Source organism: Lytechinus variegatus, chromosome 17 (assembly GCF_018143015.1).
Source record: "Lytechinus variegatus isolate NC3 chromosome 17, Lvar_3.0, whole genome shotgun sequence".
Taxonomy (NCBI): Eukaryota; Metazoa; Echinodermata; class Echinoidea; order Temnopleuroida; family Toxopneustidae; genus Lytechinus; species Lytechinus variegatus.
Genome location: NC_054756.1, coordinates 13,526,837 through 13,534,181, shown reverse-complemented (window position 1 = coordinate 13,534,181; position 7,345 = coordinate 13,526,837).

Genomic DNA, 7,345 nt, shown 5'->3' with positions numbered 1-7,345 from the left:
TTAAATTATTTGTTAAAAACTTAAAGATTTGGAATACTCCTAGCTTAGACAAAAAAAAAGCATCGTTGACTGTTCATTATGAAAGATTTCTGCCTAAATGAGACAGAAAATCGTGTACAACTCTTGAACGCACACACAGGTCACGGAGTGACCCTGAGTGCAAACAGCTGACTGTGTTACAACTTAGGGGTGATACATTTTCACAATAGGGGTGAGGCAAACTCACTGGAGGGACTTTAATTCACTTATAACAAAGAAATGTGTACTACAGTACTCCTGTTGAATGCTCTGATGGAAATTATATGAGTTTCACATTCATTTGAACGGGAGGACAAGATTATTGTATATATCGAGTGCATTATGCATAAATCATATACCATTGCGACCCCTGCCTGGCCGATGGTCCAGGCATGACGATCCTGAGTGACGTCACCGATAGAGACCTCAAATGCCAGGAGAGCCTATTCGATAACTGACTTCATCTAAAAAACACGTATTGAAGATAACATCAAATGGGGAAATGGCTTTCATTTTCATGAAATATACATTCCATTCTTCAATAAATCTCTAACCCCGTCGTTAACTGCCCATTAATTCTCGAGCAATGGGGGAATGAATACAGAGTGTCTCAAAGTTTGTGTGAAAAAAGGTGCATTTTCCATAGAACTTCTGCCAAAAAGCAATGCGTAAGGGAAAGATTAGCCCCAAAACACGAATAGATGAGTTAATCAAATGGGATGAATCATGAAAATCAGTGAAATATAGTTTCTCCTGTACTCATTACTGAATACCCCGACTTGATACGATAAATTTTTCCCCCTCTCCATCAACTTTTAAGAAAAAAGGTGCATATTTTCATAAAAATATTATGTGTTATATCAACGGACGCCCGTGCGTACGAGCAGGAGCTAGTCAAATGTCTCGTATTTTTCATAATGATTTTTTTTTGGGGGGGGGGATTTGTTGAAGTGTACCCTGTTATTTATGAATATGCTTATACAGCTCGATATAGCTTATACAGAACACTGTGCAATTATATGTATATAATAAAGGGGATTTTAAATACTTTGTCATAGAATTGATGTAGTATGCATAACTCCCCAATCAAATGCGAGCGCGCAGCGCTAATTGCATGATATGCCTTAGTTTTGACAATCACAACTGAAAATTGATATTTTGAGAATATTATGGAATACTAGAAGACAAGAGCTAGGAATATATCAAATAATGCGAGCGCACAGCGCAAGTATGAAAACGTTGATATTCACATCATAAAACGGACATTTTACAGAGCACTTACAAAATCAAATTGTAAAGCACACAAAATAATGCCAAAGCTCGATGTCAGAGCTGAAATATGTTTTGTATATTGACTTCAAAACTTGAAATGCATTATGGCATTGATTGTTAATAATATATCAACCCATGAATCCTATCCTTAGGCCTAGAATGACCCGGTCCGAGATCAAAATGAATATCAGCTCGGGGCTTCGCGCTCTCATCATTAAAGTGCTATCACACCCACTTCATAATTTTCTTACACAGTGCTTTAAATAATGCTCAAATTTGCCATTTTCATAACGGAATATCAAATATTTTAAGATCGCACTTCGCGCTCGCATGATTGATTTTCATGATAAAAAATAAACTTTCCAATGCCCAGATTTTGTCTAATTCTAAAACATGCGCACCGGCCATGTTTATTGGGATACGAAGCTTGATCTTTAATCAAAACGTGCTAAAATTATCGAGTTTTAGATCAGAATATCAAAAATTTTCTGCTCACGCTTTGCTCTCGCAGTAGGAGATACCAAATTATCCATCCTTTTTCATGATTAACAAAACATACATAGAGTGTCCCATTATAAGATCAGAAATCTCATTTTTCCGCTCGCGCTTCGTCCTCGCATCAATTATGTCAATTTTATAAGGTCGGAATGTCAAAAATTTTCAACTCGCGCTTAGCGCTCGCATAATTATTCAATCGATGAAATATGTATCGTCTTAATGACTAACTGCGAAACGTCCTTAACAAGTCCCTTTGGATCAGGTCATTGAAATTTTCTTCTTGCGCTTCGCGCTCGCAGTGATCATCTAGAATAATATGCCCAGAATGTTCAATTTTCAGGACAAAATACATGAAATTCTAAAATAAAAAATAGCTCGCGCTTCGCGTTCGCACTATTAAAGAACAAGTCCACTCCAATAAAGAGTTGATTATAAAAAGAGAAAAATCCAATAAGCATAACACTGAAAATTTTATCAAATCGGATGAATAAGAGAGCTATGGCATTTTAAAGTTCCGCTTAATTCTTAATAGTTATGCACATCCAGAGGTCGATATGCAAATGATGGGACTGATAACGTCATCCACTTACTTTTCTTATATGTATTTCATTATGAAATACAAAACATTCTTATTTTAGCCTCATTGTCAGGTGAATCATCAATTAATTCCTCCCTAAACATGCGGAATTATATTGTCATCCCTATAAACATGCGCAATTTGCACAGTCAATTTGGTCCTTATTTTCAATTTTTTCAACAATGAAATATCGTATCATTTAAAGGTCAAGTCCACCTCAGAAAAATGTTGATTTGAATCAATAGAGAAAAATCTGACAAGCACAATGCTGAAAATTTCATCAAAATCGGATGTAAAATAAGAAAGTTATGACATTTCAAAGTTTCATTTATTTTCAACAAAATAGTTATATGAACGAGCCAGTTACATCCAAATGAGAGAGTTGATGATGTCACTCACTCAGTATTTCTTTTGTTTTTTATTGTTTGAATTATACAATATTTCAATTTTGACGAATTTGATGATTAGGACCTCCTTGCCTGAAGCACAAAATGTTAAAATAATGGAATTCCACACGTGTTCAGGGAGGAACGAAACTTCATTTCACATGACAATGACGAGAAAATAAAAACATTTCATATTTCATATAATAAAATACAAAAGAAATAGTGAGTGAGTGACATCATCGACATTCTCATTTGGATGTAACTGGCTCGTTCATATAACTTATTTTTGTGAAATGAAGTGAAACTGTAAAATGTCATAACTTTCTTATTTTACATCCGATTTTGATGAAATTTTTAGTGTTATGCTTGTTGAATTTTCTCTTTTTATTCAAATCAACATTTTGTTGGGGTGGACTTGTCCTTTAAACAATGAAAAAAAGAAATAGTGAATGAGGAACTTCATCGACTATCTCATTTGCATTTCTCTAAATTGTTCATAATGACTTGTGAAAATAAGCGAAACTTTAAATGTCATAATGTTTTACATCCGATTTTGATTCAGCGTTATTCTAGTTTGATTATTTATTCAAATCAACATTTTTTATAGACTTATAGGGCTTATGAGATTATTACGTATTAATGTTATTTTTAAGCAAAGAAATGACTCTTATAGGACATGGGCGTTTAGCCCCCCCCCCGGCCCCCATTTTTCACGACCTAGAAAAAAAAAGAGAAAAGGAAAATGATAAGGGTGAAATATTATTTTCTAAATATTTTGTCAAAGTCCATCACAAACTTGGATTTTTGTAATAAAAAAGGCATTTCTTTTTGCTCGCTCGCAGCTTCTTATCAATTTTACGCGATACGCCATATCGACCCCTCAATATTTTTGGCTATTACGCCACTGGGCTCTAACACAACCCCTTAAAAACAACAACTTTGAGCTGCCGATTGAGGAAAATATAGGTTTTTCCACGATTGGCGGAAGCTGGATCCGCCTGTAGAAAGCATTCATCGTTTTAATTAATGAAGGAAGGAATGGGGGCTGTGAAGGATATTTTCCAAGTCTTCCCTTTATTTTAATCTTTTGTCTTCCTCTTATTTTAACTCCTCTTTTTCTTCTTTTCATTTTTTTCAATTTCACTTCCCCCTCTTCCCTTTTTTTGGCGTCTCAAGGGGGGGGGCAGGCGCGTAGCCGGGGGGGGGGGCGGTAGGGCGGTCGCCCTCAAAAAAGTCCCCAAAAAGAAAAAAAAGAAGGAAAAAAGAGAGGAGAAAAGGGGAAGGGAGGAAAGGGAAAATAGGTAGCTTTGTCTTTTTAATCTTTATTTTTTTTCTCAAAAGAGAAACTTCTTCACTCTTCTTGCTCTAAATTTATATATGAATTTTGCTTCCGCGCTGCGCGCGGTTAAATGACAATATTGAAGTTCTCCATTGTTTCCCCCACCTTTTCTCTAACCCTGTTTTCCACCTCAGCTATGAGCTTCTTGCCAGTTAAAGTTAAAATTGTATACATTAGGGCATGAATTTGAGTAAGGTTAGGCCGATGTAAATATAGGCCTTATGAAGTTATCTTTTTTTTCTTGATCGCGCAACTTCTGGTCTGGTCGGCTCCGAGCGGGTATTAAAAATCTTTATATCAGTTTCTGCCGTCACCTCCATAAAGTCAACTTCTCCCGCTTTTCAGCTCATTACTAAACAATCATAATTTTGGGGCAAACAGGTTCGTAATTTAAAAAGAGGAAGGTATGAAATTCGTGTCGTTTTAAATAAAAAAGGACAATATTTTATGTCAAATTGTATTAAACTTCATGTCATTTCCCTGTATACATTCATCACCTGTCCTGTTTTGCGCCCTCAGTTTGAAATTTTGAATGACACTTAAGTTTCTTTATATTCAAAATAAAGCGCTTCAGGATAAGTAAAAAAAACTAGGCATCCTTTTTTTATATAGATAGATAATTTCAATAAATCACAGAAATTTCAACTGTTTGCGCATTATTTTCCTTGTAATGAAGTTCAATAATCTTAGAAAATCAATTGAATTAAAGCCGATTGGGTATTAGAGATATCTGCATTTGATGAAACATCCGCCCTTTGAAATTTCAGATTTTCATTCCTCTGCGCGGGGAGGAATATCTTCCTCTACCAATCTTCTCTGTTTTGCGAGTTAAAAATATGCACTGTTGCTAAATTGTTTGTAATCAAATCTGATCTTTTCAAAGAAAGTATTCAATATATCTTTGAGAATACCCTTTTCTCGGGACCCTTTTTACTGCAAGAAAAATTGATAAAACGCTTTAGCTTCCGCGCTTCGCGCGGAGTTATTATCATTGTATACTCTTTTGTGCGTTCACAATCACTTTTGAAAACAAGGTTCAAAATCGCAATATAGTCAACCGAATTGGAGGTACTAGAGACAAGAGAAAAGGATCCTTTTCATTTTAATTTTTGAAACACTAATAGCTTCGCGCTTCGCGCGGGAGAAACCCCCCTCCCTGCACCCACTCCCTATATAGGGAGGCCTACAGGTCCTATAAGCTCTCTCGTGATCCGTAATATCAATTACACAATGAATGCGCCTCATTCAACCCCTTGATACCGATATTTCTATTGGACGAACTAGTTGTTGACAATGTTATTAAGCTCAAAATTACCGCAAGAGGGATAATAGAAGCGTGAGATTTTTTTATAAGGGGGTGGTGCCCGGCGTGAAATTGGTTGGATATTCGATATTCAAACTGTGAAGTTGGTTGGATATTCAGGTTCGATATTCAAACGCGTGTGAAGTTGGACAGATATTCAATATTCGATATTCAAAAATTAGGGTTTTGAAAGCTAGCTAGGGGGTTTCAAAGGTGGAACACGTCTCGGGCAACCATAAAATAGCTGGCTTGCGCTAATACGAGGATTTTTTAGGGGACAAAAGTCAGTAAATAAAAGGGTTGAAAATTTCTAATTTAATTTTTTTTTCAAGGGGCCCCAAGGGATATCCCGACGGCCTAGCCAGGGTAACCACCTATCCTAACTTGTATAACTCAATTCGGGCAACAAGTTAAACACCTGCTTGACCCGGCGCATTCACATTAAGGGGGCTCAAATTAACAAAATTAAAGGGAATAAAGGGCTATTTAGACCATTTTTTAATTAAAAAAAGTATTTTTTTCAAGGGGCCCCCAGGGATATCCCGACGGCCTAGCCAGGGTAACCACCTATCCTAACTTGTAGAACTCGGCTCGCTCAACAAGATAAACACCGGCTTGACCCGGCGCATGCACATTAAGGGGGCTCAAATTAACAAAATTAAAGGGAATAAAGGGCTATTTAGACCATTTTTTAATTAAAAAAAGTATTTTTTTCAAGGGGCCCCCAGGGATATCCCGACGGCCTAGCCAGGGTAACCACCTATCCTAACTTGTAGAACTCGGCTCGCGCAACAAGATAAACACCTGCTTGACCCGGCGCATGCACATTAAGGGGGCTCAAATTAACAAAATTAAAGGGAATAAAGGGCTATTTAGACAATTTTTTAATTTAAAAAAGTATTTTTTTCAAGGGGCCCCCAGGGATATCCCGACGGCCTAGCCAGGGTAACCACCTATCCTAACTTGTAGAACTCGATTCGGGCAACAAGATAAACACCTGCTTGATCCGGCGCATGCACATTAAGGGGGCTCAAATTAACAAAATTAAAGGGAATAAAGGGCTATTTAGACCATTTTTTTAATTAAAAAAAGTATTTTTTTCAAGGGGCCCCCAGGGATATCCCGACGGCCTAGCCAGGGTAACCACCTATCCTAACTTGTAGAACTCGATTCGGGCAACAAGATAAACACCTGCTTGACCCGGCGCATGCACATTAAGGGGGCTCAAATTAACAAAATTAAGGGAATAAAGGGCTATTTAGACCATTTTTTAATTAAAAAAAGTATTTTTTTCAAGGGGCCCCCAGGGATATCCCGACGGCCTAGCCAGGGTAACCACCTATCCTAACTTGTAGAACTCGATTCGGGCAACAAGTTAAACACCTGCTTGACCCGGCGCATGCACATTAAGGGGCTCAAATTAACAAAATTAAAGGGAATAAAGGGCTATTTAGACCATTTTTTAATTAAAAAAGTATTTTTTTCAAGGGCCCCCAGGGATATCCCGACGGCCTAGCCAGGGTAACCACCTATCCTAACTTGTAGAACTCGATTCGGGCAACAAGATAAACACCTGCTTGACCCGGCGCATGCACATTAAGGGGGCTCAAATTAACAAAATTAAAGGGAATAAAGGGCTATTTAGACCATTTTTTAATTAAAAAAGTATTTTTTTCAAGGGGCCCCCAGGGATATCCCGACGGCCTAGCCAGGGTAACCACCTATCCTAACTTGTAGAACTCGATTCGGGCAACAAGATAAACACCTGCTTGACCCGGCGCATGCACATTAAGGGGGCTCAAATTAACAAAATTAAAGGGAATAAAGGGCTATTTAGACCATTTTTTAACTAAAAAAGTATTTTTTTCAAGGGGCCCCCAGGGATATCCCGACGGCCTAGCCAGGGTAACCACCTATCCTAACTTGTAGAACTCGATTCGGGCAACAAGATA